The sequence below is a fragment of the Labrus bergylta genome, chromosome 5, assembly GCF_963930695.1.
Source record: "Labrus bergylta chromosome 5, fLabBer1.1, whole genome shotgun sequence".
Classification (NCBI taxonomy): domain Eukaryota; kingdom Metazoa; phylum Chordata; class Actinopteri; order Labriformes; family Labridae; genus Labrus; species Labrus bergylta.
The window spans coordinates 30,998,481-31,022,796 of NC_089199.1; the positions used below are offsets into that span (position 1 = coordinate 30,998,481).

Here is a 24,316-nt window from a genome sequence, read left to right on the forward strand (position 1 = left end):
TTTTTACGGACATCTTCAACCTGTCCCTCGCCCAAGCAGCTGTGCCAGCATGCTTCAAAGCCACCTCCATTGTCCCAGTGCCGAAACACTCCAGCCCGACAGGCCTGAACGACTACCGCCCTGTGGCACTCACACCCATCATAATGAAGTGCTTTGAGCGACTGGTCCTAGCACACCTGAAAAACTGCCTCCCACCCACACTGGACCCATTCCAGTTTGCCTACCGCAGCAATAGGAGTACAGAGGATGCAGTCTCCACTGCGCTGCACTCTGTGCTCACTCATCTGGACAATAACAACACATACGCACGAATGCTGTTTGTTGATTTTAGCTCAGCATTCAACTCTGTCATCCCCTCCAAGTTGAACACTAAACTCGGAGACCTGGGCTTCAGCTCCTCCCTCCGTTACTGGATAATGGATTTTCTGACCAACAGACCCCAGTATGTTAGGTCAGGACACACCTGCTCCACCACCATCACACTCAACACAGGCGTACCACAGGGCTGTGTGCTGAGCCCATTCCTCTACTCCCTCTTCACCCACGACTGCAGACCTGTACATGGATCCAACACCATCATCAAGTTTGCGGACGATACAGCGGTGATTGGCCTCATCAGCAACAACGATGACACAGCCTACAGGGAGGAGGTACAGCATCTGGCCGCCTGGTGTGCTGACAACAACCTGCTCCTCAACACCAGCAAGACGAAGGAGATCATCGTGGACTTCAGGAGAGAAAGAGGAAGCACGCACAACCCCATTCACATCAACGGGATGGCTGTTGAACGTGTCTCCAGCTTCAAGTTCCTGGGGACTCACATCACAGAGGACCTCTCCTGGTCCACTAACACCTCCAGTCTGGTCAAGAAGGCTCATCAACGCCTCTTTTTCCTGAGGACACTGAAGAGACACCACCTGTCTTCAGCTGTACTGATGAACTTCTACCGCTGTGTGATCGAGAGCATCCTGACCAGCAGTGTCTCAGTCTGGTACGGAAACTGCTCTGTCGCAGACCGTAAGGCGCTACAGCGGGTGGTAAAAACCGCCCAGCGCATCACAAGGTGTCCACTTCCTGCCATTGAGGATGTCCAAAGAACACGCTGTCTGCGGCGAGCTCATGGCATCCTTAAAGACTCCTCCCACCCTGCCCACAGACTGTTTACCCTCCTGCCCTCCGGCAGGCGCTTCAGAAGCCTCCGGACCAGAACCAGCAGACTGAGGAACAGCTTTTTCCCCAGAGCTGTTTCTCTACTGAACTCTACCCCCCGAACTCTGAACTCTGTCTCTCTCTCTCTCTCCCTCTCTCTCTCCGCACCCTGCTGACCCCCCTTTCCCTTCCATATCACCTCACACCCCGAACTCTGAACTCTGTCTCTCTCTCTCTCTCTCTCTCTCCCTCTCTCTCTCTGCACCCTGCTGACCCCCCTTTCCCCTCCATATCACCTCACACCCATCACTCCTCCTGGTCACACACACACATCTCTCATCCATCTGTATTATTGTATTATAGTATGTTCATATTCTTTAAATTATCTGTAAACTTGTATAACATGCTCACTGCATCTTAATCTGTATATTATTAGTATAGCATGCTCACTGCACCTTAATCTGTATATTATTAGTATAGCATGCTCACTGCATCTTAATCTGTATATTATTAGTATAGCATGCTCACTGCATCTTATTCTGTATATTATTAGTATAGCATGCTCACTGCACCTTAATCTGTATATTATTAGTATAGCATGCTCACTGCATCTTAATCTGTATATTATAATCCTAAGAACACACTTATTTTGTAGCATTACTTATTTATAGCATTTATTTATATTTATTGCATCCCATTAACCCAGCCATCCAGATTTACCTAATAATTCACTTTTTTTGTCTACATCTGTAAATTTTGCAATTACTGTACATAGCACAGACTCTTGCACTCAATTACTGTACATAGCACAGACTTTTGCACTTTCTGCTTATTTGCACTTCTGCTGAGATGCCAAACCTCATTTCGTTACTCTATACTTGTATACAATGAAGTTGAATCTCATCTCATCTCATCTCATCTCATCTCATGAGTGTAGACATATTATAAGCAGAAACTATACAATATAACGGCGAGTAGTTTGTAAACACGCAGACACGCCGACACAAACACTTGAAGGAATCTTGGTGTTCATGTGTTACTTTTAATGACAGCTGTCCTTTTCTATCAGAAAGGTATCCTTAAATGACTTCCCCCACCAGCTCAGGTGTTCTACCTTAATATATATTCTGCCAGCGGTTCAATAGATAGTACGAACATCATTGGTGACAATGGATCCCCTCGTCTGGTACCTTTAGAGATCTTAAAAATACATTTACATTACTCCATTAACTCTAACTCTGGCATTAGGCTGCTTGTTCATAGCTTTCAACCAGCGTATAAAGTTGGTGTGAAGTCCAAATTTACTTCAGGTTTCAAACAGGTTCTTTGTTAATCTTCATGTCAAACACTTTTTTAATTCCAGCTCATCACAGACCGACTCTTTACAAACTGACAGATGTTTACAGACACTTAAATGTCTGCTGTGTCTGTTTAGCGTCTTTTCAATGTCCGTCTTTTCTCCCTTATTAAACTCTGCTAATGTTGAGAAGTTTCACTGAAGTCTGATTCAGTCAGTTAGTGATATTTGATAAGGGGGCGTGTCTGTCTGTAAAAAGACTTCCTGGAAGGCTGGTCTCAAGTTTCCTCGATCCTCTGTGCTGAAAATAAGAGACCTGAGACGTCCATCAACATGGCGGCACAGAACGACTTCCGGTTCAAGCGACGAAAAATAAGAGACATGAGGAGGAGCCATTCAGATTGAGAGCAGTTAGACATTCTTCATCAAACAGATTAGAGCAAAGTTAATGTTTGTTATTTTTCTGTTATTTGAAGTCAGAATAAATTCAGTTTAATGATCTCTGAAATATGACATGAAGTTCTGTTAACTCTGCACCAAACAAAGAAATGTTCTTCAGAGGGACACTTTTTCATTTCCCTGTGAGGACACTTGAGATAAATCACTTGAACCTTTACATCAGTAAACGTTGAATCAGCACTTCCTCTTTCCCCTGAGTGTGTTTAGGTCTTAACATGACCTGTGCTCAGGTGTGTTGGTGGGGCGTTGCTGTCTCAGAGGGCAGAAAGCAGCTGCACCATGGACCAACAAAAACCTGCTCTAAAGTCATGGTGCAGTATTTCCATGCTATTTAAAGGCTCCATTAGTAAGATGGTGAGATGCACAGACACAGACAGGTTCACATTGTTCTTCCACAAGGCTCGTAACACACACAGGGACAGATTACACACAGCACACCTGTGAGACACTGCAGTTCATCCAGGTGGAAATAACTCTTTAAGGTGTGTTTAATGTCTGCTGTTATTTCTGTCCCAAAAGGCAGAGAAAATCAGAAACTGCTGCTGCTAGATTTAAACACAGTTTACATGAATCAACAGTAAACACATCACTCAACAGTCTGTGACATGATGATGATGCCTTCAAGGACTCTCAGTAAACACATCACTCAACTGTCTGTGACATGATGATGATGCCTTCAAGGACTCTCAGTAAACACATCACTCAACTGTCTCTGACATGATGATGATGCCTTCAAGGACTCTCAGTAAACACATCACTCAACTGTCTCTGACATGATGATGATGCCTTCAAGGACTCTCAGTAAACACATCACTCAACTGTCTGTGACATGATGATGATGCCTTCAAGGACTCTCAGTAAACACATCACTCAACTGTCTCTGACATGATGATGATGCCTTCAAGGACTCTCAGTAAACACATCACTCAACTGTCTGTGACATGATGATGATGCCTTCAAGGACTCTCAGTAAACACATCACTCAACTGTCTGTGACATGATGATGATGCCTTCAAGGACTCTCAGTAAACACATCACTCAACTGTCTCTAACATGATGATGATGCCTTCAAGGACTCTCAGTAAACACATCACTCAACTGTCTCTGACATGATGATGATGCCTTCAAGGACTCTCAGTAAACACATCACTCAACTGTCTGTGACATGATGATGATGCCTTAAAGGACTCTCAGTAAACACATCACTCAACTGTCTGTGACATGATGATGCCTTCAAGGACTCTCAGTAAACCCATCACTCAACTGTCTGTGACATGATGATGATGCCTTCAAGGACTCTCAGTAAACCCATCACTCAACTGTCTGTGACATGATGATGATGCCTTCAAGGACTCTCAGTAAACACATCACTCAACTGTCTCTGACACGATGATGCCTTCAAGGACTCTCAGTAAACACATCACTCAACGGTCTCTGACACGATGATGCCTTCAAGGACTCTCTGTCCCTTTAAGCTTCAAGTCACCAACACGTGACCACGAGAGCTGAAAGGTGGCGTGCTACTTTCCACGCCCACTTCACTTCTGAGCAGGACTGAAGTCCCTGCTGCTCTTCATACTGGATGTTCTGTATCACTGATAATCAGAATAATCATGACAACGATGATATTATATGATCAGAATAATAATAATAACTTTATTTATATAGCAGCTTTTAAAAACACAGGTTTACAAAGTGCTTTGACAAACAGCAAAAACAAGAACAAACTAAAGCAAACAAAGAAGAACATAAACAACAACAAGAACAAACAAATGCAAAATACTAAAAATAATTAAATACAATTCAACAGAAAAGAACCCAAAGTGCACGATACCCAACAGACATATATAACCCGACCATCACAAGAACCATCACAAGAACCATCATAAGAACCATCACAAGAACCATCACAAGAACCATCACAAGAACCATCATAAGAACCATCACAAGAACCATCACAAGAACCATCACAAGAACCATCACAAGAACCATCATAAGAACCATCATAAGAACCCAGGCAACACAAGAACCATCATAAGAACCCAGGCAACACAAGAACCATCACAAGAACCATCATAAGAACCCAGGCAACACAAGAACCATCATAAGAACCATCATAAGAACCATCATAAGAACCTAGGCAACACAAGAACCATCACAAGAACCATCATAAGAACCATCATAAGTACCATCATAAGAACCATCATAAGAACCCAGGCAACACAAGAACCATCATAAGAACCCAGGCAACACAAGAACCATCACAAGAACCATCATAAGAACCCAGGCAACACAAGAACCATCATAAGAACCATCATAAGAACCATCATAAGAACCATCATAAGAACCTAGGCAACACAAGAACCCAACAACACGAGCTGAGACCAAGAGGAGCAAAGATTTAAAAAGATGTAAGAAACTAAAAGAGCTAAAAGCAAATGAAAAGATAACAGCAATAAGAAGGTAAGAGCAGAAAAAGAAATAGAAACAAGTGGTTAAAGGATAAATAAAAACTATAATATTAATAATAATAAAAAGTATATATAAATATAAAACATAAATAGACAAAGTAAGTAAGATCATTAAGTTAAAACACAAGAGGAGTTAAGATAAGAGCATAAATAAAAGACAGTAAGAAGTAAAAGAAGATAAAAATAGTAAAACCAGTAAGAAAAGACATTAAGAAGACGACATCACATAAAAACAAGTCTGTAAAAGTACGTTTTAAGAAGGGATTTAAAAGAATTGAGGGAGTCTGCGAGTCTTATCTCCTCAGGGAGGTCGTTCCAAAGTCGAGGGGCCCTGACTGAAAAGGCCCGGTCACCTTTAGTTTTAAGTCTCGACTTTGGAACGACCAGGAGGCCCCCACCTGAGGATCTAAGACTGCGGGCTGGCTCATATGGTGTCAGTAGCTCTGTTATATAGCTTGGAGCGAGCCCCGTCCGTGTTTATCATGAATAATATAAAGAATCATCATGAAGTCTCTCTCAGAGTCTAATCTCTCATTTATGTCTTTTTATATCAACAGGTGGAGGTGGTGAGTCTTTAAAGAGAGGATCCTGCTGATCACAGAGCTGGAAGCAGCAGCTGGTGTGTTGGTGAGTCTTTAACTGGGCTGTGTTACTGGGAGACTGACGGACCAATCACAGTGCAGATGACTCTCAGTGCTGCAGTCTGAGCTGCTCTGAGATCAGCTCCACTGTCACACACAGGACCATGACCTCGGACATTTTTCTATTCTCATGTTCTGAATTTAAACTGCTTCATGACTCAACGACCGAAGATGAACTCTTTGATTTGTATATAAATGTTTCTGTTGCAGCGCCACCCTGTGGACATGTGTAGTGGTGCAGGTTATTCATTGACTCATATTCACAGATAACAGTAGAAGTTGATTCCAGCTGTGCAAGTTAAAGTGTGAAGTTCTGCTTTTAACCACGAGTCGTTGGTCGTCTGATAATAAATCAGTCGTCTCTTTGTTGGATCAAAACAAAGAGGAGGCTTCACTGAGTTTTTAAAAGAACTACAAACAGGATGTCTGGATCCAGGTGCAGAGTCAGCACCTGAATATTTGATGTAATATGAGATGATATAAAAAGAGCTGAATAACATGCAGACTCAATCATTGATATTCATTCATCATGTCAGGGTAACAACGGACACGTTATCAAACTATCTTTATTTTTAACTTCTGATGTTTATTACACTTTGATGTTTGAACCTTCTGTTTTTATTATCTCAGGATTTTAAATAGAAATAAATTCAATCTGTGGAGGGTTTTATTTAAATAATAATTCATGTTTAGGTTCTGTTGCTGCTATCACTGCTTTCTGCCAGCAGGTGTCACTGTTTCCACAGTTTCCTCCCAGACTGATCGATCTGAAGAGATTATTTCTGTGTCAGGAAACACAAAGAAAGATAGATGATGCCAGCTCTTTTATTTGTTCTTATGTTTTTATATTTCATGTTCAAGTTTAATGTCTCTTTTTGTAATCACTGCCCCCTAGTGGACAGGAGTGTGGAGCGATCCAAAGGCAGAAAAAGAATCTTTGACTGGACTTCTGTAATGAAGTGAAGTGTGAAGGAAGTTGAGCTTTCTTTGAGTCTCTCTGTAGTTTGTAACTGAATACTTGGACTCTTCTTCACTTTAGAGGGAACATGTTCTCCACATTTCTTCAACACATTCTCTACGAGTTCCTCGTCTGATCTAATTAACCCTGTGTTTTAAGATGGGCTGGTGTTTCTGCTCTTGGTGTAAAGCCAGACACAGTGATCTTTCTGTCATGTTGTTCATGTGTGTTACTCTTGATAATTCACTCAAATAATGTCTCTATATTCTACAAGTGATTTACTTTTTAAATAACTGACACCATGTCAACACAAAGTTTCACTGCTTCCAATCCGCCTCTTATACGACAGCCATGTTGCATTAAATAACATCAACCACTTCTGTTTATTAAATATCACAGTCTGGATTTTATTAAGGCTGTACATTAATCTTCTTTGAAATTAAACTTCATTTGACTCAAACATGAAGTTGGTGTTATTTTCTGATGTTTATGTTTTTGTCCTCTTGACTCGTTTGTTTTCAGATGTTCATCAGGCTCCAGGTCCCATCGAGGAAAAGTTAATTCCTCATGATTTAATTCATGAAGCCGACCTGAAGTTTTGGATGACACAGTAAATATAGACTTTAGTTCAGTATATAATTCATATCATTATTTTAGTTTCATTGTGGAGAAAAAAAATCAGATTGGAGCATATTCCAGACAGACACAGCATGTCCCAGTTACCATAGTATCAGTCCCGGTTACCATAGTAACAGTCCCTGTAACCATAGTAACTCACTGTCCCTGTACCCTTAGTAAACCACTGTTCATGTTACCATGGTAACAGTCTGTCCCTGTGTAACTTTAGTAATTATAGAATTTCCCTCGGTATCAATAAAGTATCTCTGTAACTCACTGTCCCTGTAGGCTAACCTTAATAACACACTTTCTGTCTATCTGTAACCATAGTAACTCACTGTACAATATAATCTAGTTTGTTGAATAAAGAGAAGTTTTTTACGTCTTGTTTCTGATAATAAAAACATGTTTTGAACAAAATAAATCCACAGAAAGCGGAACAAAAGGCTGCAGCACCTCCACCGTCGGTAGGATACTTTATAGTGTGACACACAGCGGAAGGAAACAGCGCGAGCACCAGATTTGAACGCAGCTACATTTCCTCTCAGACTTTCCTGTTGTCCTAGTTCATCTTTTTTTAAAGTTTAATAAAACCACAACAACGTGTTCAGCTGAGAGTCTGAGAGAGTTTATCAACCAGCGACTAACGGCTGCTGCGGAAGACATTTTTGTAGTTTTTAAAAGAACTATCGTGGAGTACGAGGAAGAGATCGATCGTCAGCGCAGACTGCTGGATATCGTTTGGAAACCTCACATCATCTTACACAGAGCAGGGGAGGAGTTAACTAAATGATTTGAAATGAATATACAGAGATGTTTGATTAGTTTTGTTCCCAGTGGTGTTACTAAAACAGCGGAGTGGTGGGAACATTTAAAAAAAACTGATTTCTAAGCCTAACCATTAAGTCGTGACATTAGCATATTTGTTATTTTCTCCTTTAATAAAACATAAACGCCATCAGTAACCTCAAATTACGACTGAACTATTTGAATCCCTCTAATGTATCTTCTTCATATTCTGTTGTTAATATTTTGAATGGTCTGCTGATGCAAAGTGGAGCCTGAAGAAGTGAGTATACTCTTAATTAGTCCCTAAATGTTTTAAGGGTCCCGTCCTAATCGGCCTCTGTTGTAATCAGTGACATGGAAAACTCCTGCAGTTCAGCTAATAAATGAGCCTTTTGTTTTTACACACTGACACTCTTCTGCTGCTCGACTTAAAGGAGTAGAGATTGTTATGAAGTCAACATAAAGCTCAGAAGAGGAGCAGATCTGATCTTTTTAATGTTGACAGACTTCAGACTGAAACACCTACATGCCTTTACGTCTCCTCATTCCTGAGCAGTGTTAGAGGTGATGTGTTACATCTTTGGAGACTTTTATGATATGTTAACATGTATGGACCGGACCCTGGAATTAGAAGTGCTCACTTTAGTAGGGGTCCAGATAATGGCACAACGTGCTGTAGTTTGGTACCATAGCTTTGGTACGTGTCCCTAAATATTTCACATATTAAGTCGCTCACCTCTAAAATATTTGTACAATAATTGTAAGAGCAGCGGGCTACCTTTTGCTTCTAACTGTTATTTTTGGTTTGTGGTGAACAATGAGAGAAAAAGTGATGAAAAGTTCAAAAACACTCTTTGACAGGCCCTTTAAACATTTCTTCTGCATCATATCTGGATATCTTTACCTGTAATAGTCGGTTTTGGAGTACCTCTGTAAACCTTTCATGACTTTACAATATAAAAGCAGATGTTTTATGAAAGAAGTCTCGCGAGAAAGTGGGAGAACGCAGGTAAGCCTATATTTAAATTAAACAATTTACTTGTAAAACTACAAGTGTTGAGACTCATCTCACAGCTAAATACATCTGTCATGTTTTAATGAATTATTATAAAATCTCGGGTTTCTTTCCAGATGAAAACGTGACAAACCGAAACATGACGTCCTCGTCCACGAGATTTAAACTTCATATTTACAGTCTGAGGTTTGACCGTTAGCTCGAGTCCTCTTTTAAATCTAACTGTTTGTTACTCACCTCATGAAGAGTTGTTTTCATCCTCTCCAGTGAAGAAAATCTCCCTCAGGTGAACCCGGAAGTGGTCCGAAGATTGAAACGTATTAATTATTCGATCTACTTTCAGGTGAGCATCAATCAGCAGCAGTAACGTCCCGCCAGGATAAAGTGGCAGGAAGTGACGTCGGAGAAATATGAAAGGTTTTGTAAAAACAGATGGACCTTAATAAATTAAATAAAAAACGCAGAATTCATTTCTCTTTACTACGGAGCCCCTGAAGTCCAAAAAAGTAAAACAAATAATAATAAATAAAAACTTGTGCGCACAATATATACATTTTCTTTTTTTCTTTTACTTTTTAGGACTTCAGGGGCTCCTTACTTTCCCGTTTAAATATATAATTACAAATAAAATGAAGTAATTTCTATTTAAAATATTACATAAATACAATCCCGTGACAACTAATACTAAATGTGTGTTTGTAAACATTTCCTTCCTGTTTTCAAAAGATGAGCCTTTCAAAACTAAAAACTATTGAACACCTTCTTTTGCAGTTTTCATGACACTGCTTTTTTTGTTTGATTTAGAAAAATACCTTTAAGGAAACTTGGAAAAAATATAAATCCAACAAGAATTGACTTTTTAATTGATTTTCAAGTCCAATTTATCAGCAAATAAATATTAATTAATTTGTTTTTTTTTATGTGGGTAAAGTGTCTGATGTAACCAGGACAGAGATAATATAAGTTTACAATGGGCGCATCTGGAGATAGTATCTGAAGGAGATTTAGGAGTCCCCTTAGGTGGAATGTTTAAATTGAGGTGTTGTATAGGAGTATTGCCATATATGGTTGAGTAACTTGATGTTTTTATGACGAAAAGCAGATGTTTAGATGCATATAAGCAATTGTCTCTGTGTGTTCGACAGAGATCATTATTGGCTTCTTGATCCTCCTGGTCAGACGTGACCAGTGATTCTGTTTCTTGCTTAAATAAAATTATACTCTTTGAAAGCAAGTCAGTCTCAACGGCGAATTTCTTCATCATCAAACATATCAACAACAAGGAAATCCACATCAATTTTGGCGTCACGAACAGGATCAGTTGGGGCCTTCTGCAGGGGACCACAGCTTGTTCATTATTTCCATCACTTCGTAAGTGTTTCTTTCTTTTTTGCTGCACATATTGCGGAGCTGTTTCTGTCGTCTATCTGCAATTTTGGCCGCACTGTCAAAGAACTGAAGTGCAATGATGTGTTGATGTTGGAGTAATTCTCCGTCTAAATTGGGGTTTATTGAGTTAAAAAGTATATAAATAAAGGGGAACAAAATAAAGAAGAGATAAATAAGAGAAGAAGAGATAAAAAGTTGAAAGGTAATGATAGCATAAGCGCAACTAGTAACGAGACCAGTTAGCTAAATAACTATGCAAGTTTAACAAGGACAGGGCCCGTATCCTCTTAACAGTAAGTCATGTGTAAATTAGACACTGAAGTGAAAGTTGGCTTTAAGAAGTAGTCAAATTTGAGTAAAAATAAAACAAAGGGGATCCCTGGCCAGGGTATTTGGATAAATTATAAACGTATAATGTAGGAAAATAAAAGAGAGGAAATAAAGATGAGAAGTGTAAAGATGAGAAGTAAAAAGATGAAAAGTGAAGATAAGGAATAAAGATAAGAGTTTTGAGAAAAGTGGGAAAAAAGCGCTGAGTAAAGGAAAAAGTGTGCATTGAAGCATGCAGTGTGAAATAATTTGTTAAAAGACAATTTGTTAAAAGTTTGACCAAAGTAAAAGATTTGATAGAGGAAAATTATAAATGAGTCGACTTCAAAATCTGAACTGAAATGTGTGTGCGCTCGCTGAGGCGCGGCTGTTCTTGGAATGTGTGTGCGCGCAAGCTCTATACAGCCTGAAGTGTTTGTGTGGCTGCTGGACGGTCTCTGTCTCTGTCTGTGTCTTGTCTCTTGTGTTGTGATTTGGATGGTTTTGAGAGGTCTGTGTGGTGTGGAGATGTGTATTTGATCCGGAAATGTTCTTGTATATGTGTGATTGATAAATAGAATAGATGTATTATTAAATAGGCATATGTAGCAGGTGATTGGTTAAAAGGCGATTTAGTAACTTATAAGAGGGGACATTTTTGCTTCATCAGTGTTAAAAATCTATGAGCCCTTTGTCTAAGGGGACGTTTATATATCCGATTTGATAAAAAATATGAGCCTTTGTTTCAGAGGACTTTTACTTATCTGATCTTCATCAGTGTTAAAAACCTATGAGCCCTTTGTTTCAGGGGGCTTTATATATTCAATTTGATAAAAATCTATGAGCCCCTCAGAGGATGTTTGTTTAATCTGATAAATACACATGAGCCTAATAAAGGACGTTTATACATAGCATAAGTGTATATAGTATCTGTTTTTAACAGAAGTGGAGAGACCAGCGAGGATAGTCTGTACCCATTCAGGTAGCAAGTTTCGAGAAAAGAACAGAAAAATTCCTGATAAAGTTTAAAACTGCCGGCTGATTGGAGTGTGAACTTTTCTTTCTGTCTGTTTGAGCGTATGTGTGTGACCACATTATGCTGCGAATTTTGTCTGTTCAAAAAGAACATATAGTTTGGTTTAAAATAGGTGAAGAAGTTGGTTTTGACTATTAAAGAATACATTTTTCTATTTGGCTGTTGATTGGGAGGATACTGTGCTGATTTCTGTGTACGTAGACTCTGTGCACAGGGGTGGAGCAGTGATCTTGGAAGTGTGTGTGTTCTGTGCTAGTATATTACCACCCTCTAGGAAATCAACACATTCTGTTTCATTTTATGTCCAATAATTAAGTTTAGCTGAAACATCATATAACAAGACAAAGTTACAAAAGATAATTAGACACTAACTTTATGAACATCCATTGTGAGTAACCCAGTCAGCTCTAGAAACCAGATTCAAAACGGTTCTTTGTGATGCCATTATTTTGCTTTTCTTATTGCCTTACGCCTTAGTCTCTTTACTTCCGGTCTTCACATAAAATGTGCTTTTATTTAGAAAAACTGCAAAGGGGACTTCTGCTACATCATAAAGTTATGGGAGTAAATACATACAGCTAAAATAACAACCAAGAGGAGAAAATGTTACACTTATGCTGGTTTGTGAGGTGGATTTATCTTAAAAACCTCTGTTTGGGTGACTTACTCTCTTTCAGAAGGATGCTACATGCAGCATGTTTCCATGTGTGAGCTCTGAGCTCTGACTCAGTGATGAGTGACAGGAGGATTAAATGCAAATGTAACCTTACCGTGCTTCAACTGTAATCAAATAGATATGATTGGCTTAGTTGTCACTTAATAAATCTTACTTGACCGATAAGTTTTCTTTTAATGACTCCACTAGTAAAAAGTGTACATTTTAGTGAAAGTAGGGGTGTCACAGCACCCACAACACCCACGGGTGAGATGCGCTTGTCTGTGCATTAAATGCACTAGGTTTGGACCATAGGGTTTGGAGACGATGTTAACCCTTTGACAGCCAGGTTAGACTGGAAGCCCTTGCTAAAATTAGGAGGCGGGTCCAAGAGGCGTTGCCTCACATAGAAAGCCAATTAGCTTACACCTCCTGTTAAGGGGAGTGGAGAGGTAGCCCCCTCTCCTCCTTCTTCTCTCTGTGGGACACAGAGGGAAGGAAAACACACCCCCAGTAGGGAGACAGCCTTTGCAATAGATAAAAAAAAATATATATATATATATAGATAAAGATTACAGATAATGTGTGCATATTTCACTGAATTGTTATTGCATTGTGTATATGGATTCAGAGTGATTAAACTTTTGTTTTGTTTTCTTTCTGTTTTCTCTGTTTCTCTCTACTATGCTGTGTGAGAGCTAAAGGGAAGACAGACAGATGGATTGTGTCTGAACTGGATCAGTCCAAAAAGGCAGATGAGGAGAGACCTGGCGGGTACTTCACAGACACTGGAAGCTTGCGGATGACAGCATGTAGGGATCCTGAATCCAGCTTGATCAAGGCCAGTGCGGTTTTATCCACAAACTCTTTCAACAAACACCTGAACTTTTCTATCTGTGTATACACATTTTTTATAGTCAACATCTTTGATACATGCTTAGTCTGTTTTCGCATAGAGGCTTACATTGTTTCTTCTATGTATCACATTACAATTATATAGAAGGAAGTCTTGGCAACAGACTGACTAATTGAAGCATTTGGTCAATAATGGAGTATTTTTGATTTGATTGATCATTTATGGAAAAGTTGATTTGATTCAAATGCAGTTGAGTGCTGTGAATGCTGGTTTCATTGTCTGAGTATGGTCTAGCTTGACCTGGGCTATTTTGAGATGGAACATTGACATTATTTCCATAATTTTAAGATAAATAAGTGTGATTAGATGCACTAGGTGATAAAGAAGTGCTTTTGCTTTTATAATAAGAAGGCTTTGGTCTCCTTTGGGGTTGGCAAATTCATTCACTTTAAAGTGTGGTAACAGTGCTTTCTAAATAGTTTGACTTACAATACGAGGAACTAAGAGGGTCATTGTAATGTCAAAGATGGACACCAAAATTGCAAAATCAATCACTCCTGTTGATGTAGTACAGAAGACTAATCCTCTTGTTAAAGATATTCCAAAAGTATCAGAAAAATGGAGTAAGTGTTGGCCTGACATTGACCAGCCTTGGCCAGTAGAGGGGACTTTGAACCCGGATGTGATCAAAACAATACAGGTACTTGTGTCTATATACAAGGTAAAGCAGAAGAAGGGGAAAAAGGGAAAAAGGCGTATGGAGAAAAGACAAACTGAGCTTGGAGTTCTGCAGTTGTTTGAGAATGAAGGACAGAAACTGTTAGAAGCTGCAAATGAAAAAAGAGGTCGCGGTATGCAAGAAATACAGAAAAATGATAAGGCAGTGGGTAAGTTAATGGAGAAGGTTAACACACCCTTCTCACATACTGCCTTAGTAAAGAAGCCCCCGCCTTATGAGAAGGAAGTGAAGTTTACTAATGTTTACCCCCAGCTCCCAGTGATTATACAGAAGGGCAACTATCACATCACAGACGAGGATGAACAAATAATCGAGAAGGGAAAGGCTACAACAACCATAGAAATGTACCCAAGCTCCGACAGCAAACATAAAAAGACCCGTTTGAGAAGTTGGAGCGGTCAGCAGTTCAGACGACTGGACATAGAGGATGACAGTGAGAGTGATTCGGATGAAGCTGTTGGTGGATATGACCCAGCAGTAAGACGGATGTTGGCTAAAGCGGAGAAAAAAGGAGACAAGCCAATAAGAAGAATGGATCCAGGAAAGGACGACACAGATGTGAGCAATGATGATGAAGACTCAGAGAGAGAAGGTTCTTCATATCTTTGCCCATTAGCAGCCGGTTCAGGGGTGGAAGATGATGGATGCAGCGCTTTAAGAGAGGTTTCAGAGGAGTATAGATGGATGTTGAGGTTGGAGAGGACTTTTCTGTTGTTTACAGGAAAGGTCAAGGAGTTAGATTTATGTTGAAGGAATTGTAAGGTAGAAGAGTGAAGGTTCAGGAAGTAGAGAGATAAGTGAATGCTCAGATAATGAAATTGTTAGACCTGCTAGGTCTGATGATTTAGAAAGCACATGGTTTAGCCCATGTGCAAGGGGGGAGTTAGGAGAAAGATTAAGAAAGAATATGGTTTTTGGGTACTGTACTTGCTTGAACAGATTGATTATGTCATAAGCAGGTGTACTATCTGTCTAAAAAACAATGTTAGGACGCCAATAGGTCCTATGCGTGAGTTAGTTGTGGATTTTGTTGACATGATAAGACCGGTAGGAGGTAAAAGATACATGTTAGTTGTTGTGGATAGATTTTCAAGGTGGCCAGAGGCCTGTCCAACTAAGCGGAAAGATGCTCAGTCTGTTGCCAAGTTTTTGTGTCGTGAGGTTATAAGCAGGTGGGGACTCCCAGACCGCATATCCTCAGATAATGGGAAAGAGTTCGTGGATAAAACAGTAAGACTAATTCTGCAAAAATTGGGAATTAAACAACGTTTAGGAGCTGTTTATCATCCGCAAAGCCAAGGTGCTTGTGAAAAAATGAATGGTGTGTTAAAAAACCGCATTGTTAAAATCTGCCAACACACAGGTTTGAATTGGGTGGAAGCGCTTCCACTGGCGTTAATGGTGTGTCGTTCAAGTGGGCTCCGTGATTTGCGCATGACACCCCATGAGTTGGCAATGGGCAGACGGATGCCGACACCTTGTTTGCGTACAAGTGGCAAGGGTCCAAGTTTAGCCCTTTTAAAAGATGAAATGCGAGTGTATGTTAATTACATGGCTGCTTTACATAAGAGAATATACACATATGTCTCTGACAGGCAAAAACGAGAGGAGGTGCAAGAGAGACTCGATGAGCAAAAGACGAATGCAGTGCAACCTGGAGACAAGGTATTCGTGAAGGTGTTTAGGAGGAAGTGGTTTAATGAACGCCGCGAAGGACCATTTGAAGTAATCCGCAGTATGGGAACTGCAGTCCAGGTTAAAGGGTCTCCTACCTGGTATCATTTATCACATTGTGTTAAAGCGCCAACAGAAGAGGTTCCACGATCACAGAACCGAGATGTTGAAAGCGAAAGAGAGCCAACAGAAGCTGCAGAAGCAGCAGAGGTTCATGCAGACCCCCAAGGTCAAGATCCGGAAGAAGGGATTGACCATGTTGGGGCTATGCATGATGATTTTGATTACACTTTTGATGATGTCAGGGATGACTTGTCAGTCCATGAGCAAGAAAGACGATTTGGTGACATTGATTTACAACATGTCCCAGAAACAACAGAGTCTATTTCTCAAGAGCATGAGTCAAAGACTCCAGAGGGCTGTGATGCCTCTACAGGAAAATCCACAGACCCAGTTGGACCAAGGAGTCCAAGGCCAACCCGAAGAAAGGTTAGACCAAAACGTTACGAGGACTAGAGTAGAAGTGACTTTGGGAAAGTCAGTTCAGCTCCCATGTCAGTGTACAAAGGAAAATAATGGGAAAGGGAAATTCCGAGTCAAGTGGGAAGATAGCCATGGTAAGGTTATTGATTTATTGGGGACATCACCACTAGAAAAGTATGTGTTGCTTAATGATCGAAGAAGGTCAAAGATTGAGGGAGACTGTAGTCTTTATTTACGTAGATCTCAGATTGAAGATCAAGGTGACTATAAGTGTACATATTATGACCCAAAATTAGTAAATATGGGAGAGCATAGTGCCCAATCGGGGTTAGGTTACAGAAACAGTATTGTGACTTTAGTGGTACTAAATGAAACTAGAATTGCAAAACCCCTGGTTGTTGAAGTAGGAAAACTGTCAACTACCATATCAACTCTCCCGCTGATTGAGAAAATAAAGCAGACATCCACCTTTTCAAAACTGAAGGTTACTGACGTCACAGAGATATTGCGTCTAAATACAGCTGAGCCTCAGATGATTTCTACAACTCAAATTCCTGTAAACATTGTGATTAAAGCTACGTTAGGGAATTCAGCACGCCTTCCATGTAAATGTGGAAAATGGAATAATGATGATAATAATCCCCCTAATTGGAAAAATGCTCGTGGTGAAGAAATAGTGCTAACAGGACCTGAAATTAATAGTGTGCCTCATGATCAAAGAAAGTATATTTTGTATAATCACATAAGGTTGTTTAGGGTTGTAGACGACTGTACACTTGTCCTAATCAATGTAACAGGGGAAGATCAGGGAGAATATACATGCACTTATTTGGATCCAGAGTTTAAATTTGTACCATATCACAATTATTGGGTAAAAGGGTATAGAACTCGTAAGATAATGCTTGTGGTAGAAGGCCTAGATCCTATTGAAGTAGTTACGGTGGCTAAAGAGGTTCAAAAGCAACTAGTCAATCCAAGGGTGACTGATGAACAGATGATGTCTACTACTGTAGCTCAGAGAATAACTAGTAGTATTAACGTATCAACTTTGGTTACTACTCTAGCTGCGAGTAATTTTACAAGTGAGGTTGTAAAGATGGGATCTACTATCAACGAAACAATGATGAGCTCTTCGGTGTCTACAAAGTCTGTAGGTATGATGTTGACATCTGTTGCTACATCTACATTAGTTAAGGCAGCTGAAACAATTCAGATGACTATGTCGAATCTGATTGATGATTTTGTAGATGCTGACGGGACATCAGAAGTCATGACTAAACATCTTCATGCATTAGAGAAGCGTGAAACCCAATGGAAAGCTTATGGGTTTGATTCCTCGGTGTTGCAAATTGCAGACCCGTGGGCAAGTAGAAATATGTGGTACCAACAGTTGACTCACTCTGTTAGATTGGCTAGTAATTTGAGTGGTCCATGTGTCGTGAGAGTTCCAGCACCAGGCACATGGCCTTCAATTCTAGAGACGGTACCAGAACCTTTAAATTCTAAATGTCAAAATTATGCGCTATCGTGGTTGGTATTTAAGCAACAAGCACCAAAGGATTATTGGATGGCCGTGTCGGTGCATCTATTTACACCTCAACGGAATTGTGCTTGGTTGAAGAACTTATCATATATAAATCTCCTTGATCAGTATGAAGATATTACGACAGCAGTCCCTGATCCTATGGAAGTGACACCTGTGAAGGTTAAATCTTGTTTTTGTTCAAATGGTACTCATGGTGGAGATGGTATGTTTATGGGAATATCAGAATGTGATAACTATATGATGCAATTTGGACGACGTGATCAAAGGGCTATTGATGACATGTATACAGTGACCTTTCATGCACCACATCGCCGACTGAGTAAAACTCTAAGTGTAAAGAATCAAACTTTACCGGGTAATTTTACCATGGGAACATTTAAAGATATCTGGTGGATTTGTGGCGATAAGGCATACTTATTTTTACCTTATGGTTGGATTGGATGTTGTTATATGGCACAGTTGAAACTTCCGTATGATGTTTTTGTTATTCAGAAGGGACAAGGGTCTGATGAGGATAACTCTACGACAATCTCTAGCAGTAGAAAGAAAAGAGATTTGGCACAATTTCACAACTTGGAGTCTTATCATTGGAGGATAAGTTTGGGAGAGAAATGGGGAATAGGATTGTTTCCATGGTATGGTGTTACATACTTAGCTGATCATATTGATAATATTACATATACCCTGCAAGGTTTTGCAAACGAGACCATAAAAGGTTTTGAATATTTGTCAAATACTCAGAGGAGTCATCGATTGACGTTGCTGAAACATGACATGGCTCTTGATTACATTTTGGCCAAACAAGGTGGCCTCTGTGTAGCTTTGAATCTAACTGGAGAAGCCTGTTACACTTTGATTCCTGATGCCACTGACAATATGACTAGTGTCATAGATGCTTTGAAACTAATTAGGGATTCATTTGGTCCATCAGAAAGAGCGGGATGGTCTGCGAATACCTGGTTACAAGACCAATTAGGACCAGTAGGAGCTATAGTGGTTCAGATTTTGGTGGCTACCCTTCTATCACCGTGTGTGATGTTTTGTTTTTGTACGCTGTTGTTGACCTTTGCTAAGGCTATGATATTGAGATGGGTAGGAGTTGTGATGCCAGGAGAAAACATTCAGATGCCGCTACTGAGTGGTAATGACCTAAGTGAAGGTGAGGAGGTCATAGAGATTGGAGAGAAATATCCATTTTTGAATATCTGAATTCAACATTGACTCACTATTATTTTGAACTGGAAGTGAATTGATAAAAGGGGGGAATTGAATATTTTAATCATGTATATTAATCATGTATATGTTAATCATGTAGTGGAATAAGATGAAAGTATGATACAAAAATGAATATCTTTGATGGTTTTGTATGTACAAAGATACTGGCTGTTGATTTTTCTTCCCAGGATGATATTTGGGAGACCAATGTGAAGGTGGCTGATTGTCCAGAGATCCTTCCAGATTAATGGAGTTGAAACAACCAAACTTAAGAAAATGGAGGATGGAAATGGACAACGGAAACCTGAATGAAGACATCATGATGAGGGGTTTCGATTGAAAAATCATTGAAGGTTTATTACAATGTAACTTGTAATATTGATAAATATTTTTGTATGTTTTACTTTATAGTAGATATTTTTAGCAAGACATATTTTTCTGGAACTGTATGAGATGCATATATTGGGACCTCAGGTGTTTTCTTTCTTTATCGATCCTTAGGGAAAGTGGTGTTAGGTAGGGAGAGGTCCATTGGAAGGTGCGATGGGTCGACCAGCCTGACTTTGGACAATTTTTAGATTTTATTTCTGAGGTTTTGAATGTGTGCATTTATATATCATCCTAAAAAGTTTTCATAACCCTTTTCTTTTTAATTGGTTTGGAGTACTATAGGGGGTTGCCTGGGGCAAAGGGACCGTGAGAGAGTTTTTCCTGTCTAGATTGTTTGATGGATAATAAAGAAAGATAGCTGCCTGATGGGTTTTTCGCTCTCACACTCCACAAATAAAAATTTTACTATATTACTAAGGTTAAGCATGAACAGAAGTGATTCGTATGAGGCTAATTAACATCATAATTGTATAATTTATCTCGTTTGCGAGACTATAGTCTCGCTAGGGGGGACTATGAAGTGTCTGATGTAACCAGGACAGAGATAATATAAGTTTACAATGGGCGCATCTAGAGATAGTATCTGAAGGAGATTTAGGAGTCCCCTTAGGTGGAATGTTTAAATTGAGGTGTTGTGTAGGAGTATTGCCATATATGGTTGTGTAACTTGATGTTTTTATGATGAAAAGCAGATGTTTAGATGCATATAAGCAATTGTCTCTGTGTGTTCGACAGAGATCATTATTGGCTTCTTGATCCTCCTGGTCAGACGTGATCAGTGACTCTGTTTCTTGCTTAAATAAAATTATACTCTTTGAAAGCAAGTCAGTCTCAACGGCGAATTTCTTCATCATCAAACATATCAACAACAAGGAAATCCACATCATGGGCAAAATATTAAATTCATAAAACTAAATGGCTGAACAAATAACCCTCCTTTTATAGTTTAAAACTACAGATGTGAAAAACCCTGAACAGTAAAAGTGGTTTAGTTGATTGATTGATGGATGTTTGTGTTGTACAGTTATAATTATGTTCAATGTTTATAGTTGTCCTTATTGTTGATAAAAAGACGTGTAGATGTCTACAACATATTGAACATGTCTGTCCATGCATTTGATGTTCATGACTCTGTAATGGTAATTTCATCTAATAAAAAATAAGTTTAAAAAAGTTAGATTTATCCTTGACTTATTTAGCCTTATTAGTGTTTTTGCTTTTATTATCTTTATCTTTAATGTTATAACTTTTGTACATTGAGAGCACAGTTACCAAAGACAAATTCCTTGTGGTGTGTGTCTCAGCATACATGACCAATAAAGCTGATTCTGATTCTGATCTTTGCAATGAAAATGAAATGTTGCTTTAAAAACGAGACAAAAGCTCAGAGATGAACAGAAGCACCAGGCGTCAGGAGGTAGAGAAAAGGAGATAGCTTTACTATAAAGAAGGCGTCGCTAGCAGAAGTTGCAACATCTCATCATACACGCATACACGGTGAATATATTTATGTCATTTTCTGTTGAGTATGTACCTTACAAAAGCTGTTATTTTTGCGTGTCGAAGCGAGACTTTGACGAGCTGCTCTGATACACATGGTAAAAACAAGAAGATGCTAACATGAGAAGTCATACAAAAAGCCAAACAGCATGTGATCAATCATTTTTAAAAAATCCAGTCGCAAATCTCGTATGTGCACCGGTCAAATTCTAAGACATTGCAGCATTTTGAAAATGAGACACACGAGAAGCTGACAGTTTCTTTTTCTTTTCCTCCATGAAAGGTGAGCTGAGGTGACGCAGACAGTAAAAAGAGACGCTCAGCTCCGTGTGCACCTTCAATTTATCGTGCACAAAACAAAAAGGACAAGAAAAAAAAAAAGCACTGAGTTTCAGCAAGTATGCATAATTCTCTTTTCTTTGTAATATAGCCAGTTTACAATATCCCCCCCCTGCTGTGATCCACTTGAAGGGGAAAGAGAAAGGCCATGTGGGAAGAGCAGGGTGCAGGTTTCCAGACCAAATCCAGGAGGGAAAAAAACTTCCAGTGAGTTCTGTGAGAAAGTTCAGACTTTTGCTCCCAATCCAGTTTTTGATTTTTTTTTTTCTTCCTGTTTTCTTCTATGTCAGCACCGTTTTTCTGTTTTTTTTTTGTTGAGGTTTCTGTGCTAGGTGCAAGAGTGAACATACTGAGAAACAAATGACGACAGAGAAACAAAACAGCCAGCTGATTCAAACTCAGGATATTGCTTTGAGTTTCTGCAGAAGGAGAGAAGGGGAACGCAGGATTTTAGACGAGGGGATTAGAGGGCAGAGAGGATGGGAAATTGGAGAATAATCTGTGAATCAGATTTTATTTGAATGCATTTTCTGGATGTGCGTATATGCTACCTCCCATGTCAGGGGCCTTCTTCAGGTTTTGCAGAGTCAGCACTATTTCAAGTGTTCCTGCAAATTGAGACAAAAACTGCAGCTGACCTTTGTCCAAATATGGTCATAGGAAGGAGGCTCACTTACATGTGACCCTTCTGAACTTTGAAGTTCCTGTGTGAAACTTTAAACAGGATTTAAATAAGAGATGAATATATTTGCACTGCCTCTTTCAGAGTTAAATGGATGGTGAAGCAGGAAGTGGATATCTGTGTGACTGACGAGATGCTATCGCAGCAACGCGTCAAGCAAGATAAAGATGTAACAAGCCTGTCAAAAATATAAATATGGTCACATGACCTCTAAGAAAGTGAAGGCAACTGACTAACCAAAAGTCAGGTTGATGTCAGCTTCTTAAATTTAGTCTAAAATGATGTCACGTCCACCTTTATTCCCCTGAAATGGGAGGAGCTATACTCCAGCATCGCAGGCCTGTTAGCTGAAAGGCATTATGGGAAGAGTTATGGGAGTGTATGCGGTGGTCTCAGAAAGATGTAGACACTTGAAAGGGGGGAGGGGGAGGGGGTTTGTTCAAATATCTCAGAAAACGCTCGATTCTTCGGCCTATACTATAGCAGCTTGAGTTCGACGTAGCTACAACTGCAGGAGCACTTACATCTTATTTACATCATAGACAATCTAACGTATTCCTCTCTCACAATATAGAATCCAAACCATCATCAAACGAGGGAGCGATCGACTCGCCACAGTCAGAACCAGATTCAACAAAAGTCAAAGAGAAAAGGGGCGACACGGAGTGAGGGGGTGATTCTTGTTTCTTCTTCAGAGTGCAAATGTTAGTCAAAGCTAGCTGACGGACTGAACCGTCCAGACAGAACTGTCACTTTTTTATTTCCTTTCATTTCCGGATAAAGCATTTTTTATTTTTTTTTACTCTGGGGGAATCGACCTTTAAATATTTACAAGGATAAGAGATTTTGTTTCAGGACTTACACGTACAGAACATGAGTCAAATAAATAACAAGTACAGATATGAAGTTCCTGTGTGCTGGAGGAGTTATGTTACATAAATCTGAATAACACAGATGAGCGTTAATACATCATGAGTAGGAGGAGAGCAGCACGATACACAGATCATCTTTCACTGGACGCTGACATGTTGTTGTTGTTTTGTTTACAGAAAACATGTGGGACATACTGAAGAGTTGAACGCTTCTCATGACGACACATCTTTGATTTTGGCTGTTTGACGATGATCAAAAATGTGTTCATAACAATAATTAAATTAAAGACTAATATATTAATACTATCCACATGATGTCATAAATAGAAATATAAAATAAATATGTAAAATACAATGTGAGCTGCAGCTGCTGACCGCAGTAAAGATCTATGTTGATTCAGGGTTTCATAGTGCCGTTAGGTAACAGTTTGAGTTCGAGCACTCGGTGAACGTTAAGTATCAAACTGAATAAAGACGTTCAAGCATCATCACCGACAGTCCATCAGTCTGCTAAACAGAGCGACGTCATGACAACATGTGACTTCTACCATCTTGTTCTGGTACTCAAACTGATTTCTTCTTTTTCTTTCTCTGCTAAAGAAAGGTAAGCTGACACGCTTTTTTTTTCTCTCCAAAGGTGGCTGTGAATTCAATGTTTATATTTTCATGCTGTGAATCTTTTCTCAAACTTTAATTCAAGGTTTCTATGTGGTCTTTTATTTATTTTTTAAATTGATTGAATTCATTAAAGCTACAGGGGAAGGAAAGAGGAGGTCTTTGTGCTGAGGTGTGTTCAGACTAAAGAGTTCAGGAGCGTTAGACGTGGTTCCCATTGCATATGAACTAAAATACTGTAAAGGCTTGAAAATCATGATTTGGGGCGCCAGGGGCCTAGCGGTTAGGACGCACCCCATGTGTGGACACTATAGGTCTCCAAGTGTGCAACTCCGGGTTCAAGTCCAACCTTTGGCACCTTTACCTCATGTCATTCACTTCTCTTTCTCCCTGATTCTCTTCTCTACTCACTGTCCTCTGAAGAACAGGAACAGAAAGAACTCTCAGTAGAAGTTGATGTTATTAGCTCCCTGAACTAACAAAAGTCATCACTTTTTGAGTTCCAGGAAATAACAAGAAGGGGAAGTGTTCTGTGAGTCAGAGCTTAGACTCCATTTTGAGTGGACAGAGCAGAAGGACAAAGACGTGTGAGACAGGGTGAGTTTAATTCAACATTATT

General features: G+C 39.6%; 1 protein-coding gene and 1 pseudogene across 1 annotated transcript in view; both read left to right on the top strand.

Annotated features, from left to right (window-relative positions):
* Positions 1-7,441, top strand: part of LOC136179319 (NLR family CARD domain-containing protein 3-like) — an 84,995-nt pseudogene extending 77,554 nt beyond the window's left edge.
* The window catches only part of LOC136179336 (NLR family CARD domain-containing protein 3-like), a 373,903-nt gene that overhangs the window by 181,798 nt on the left and 167,789 nt on the right, over positions 1-24,316 (top strand).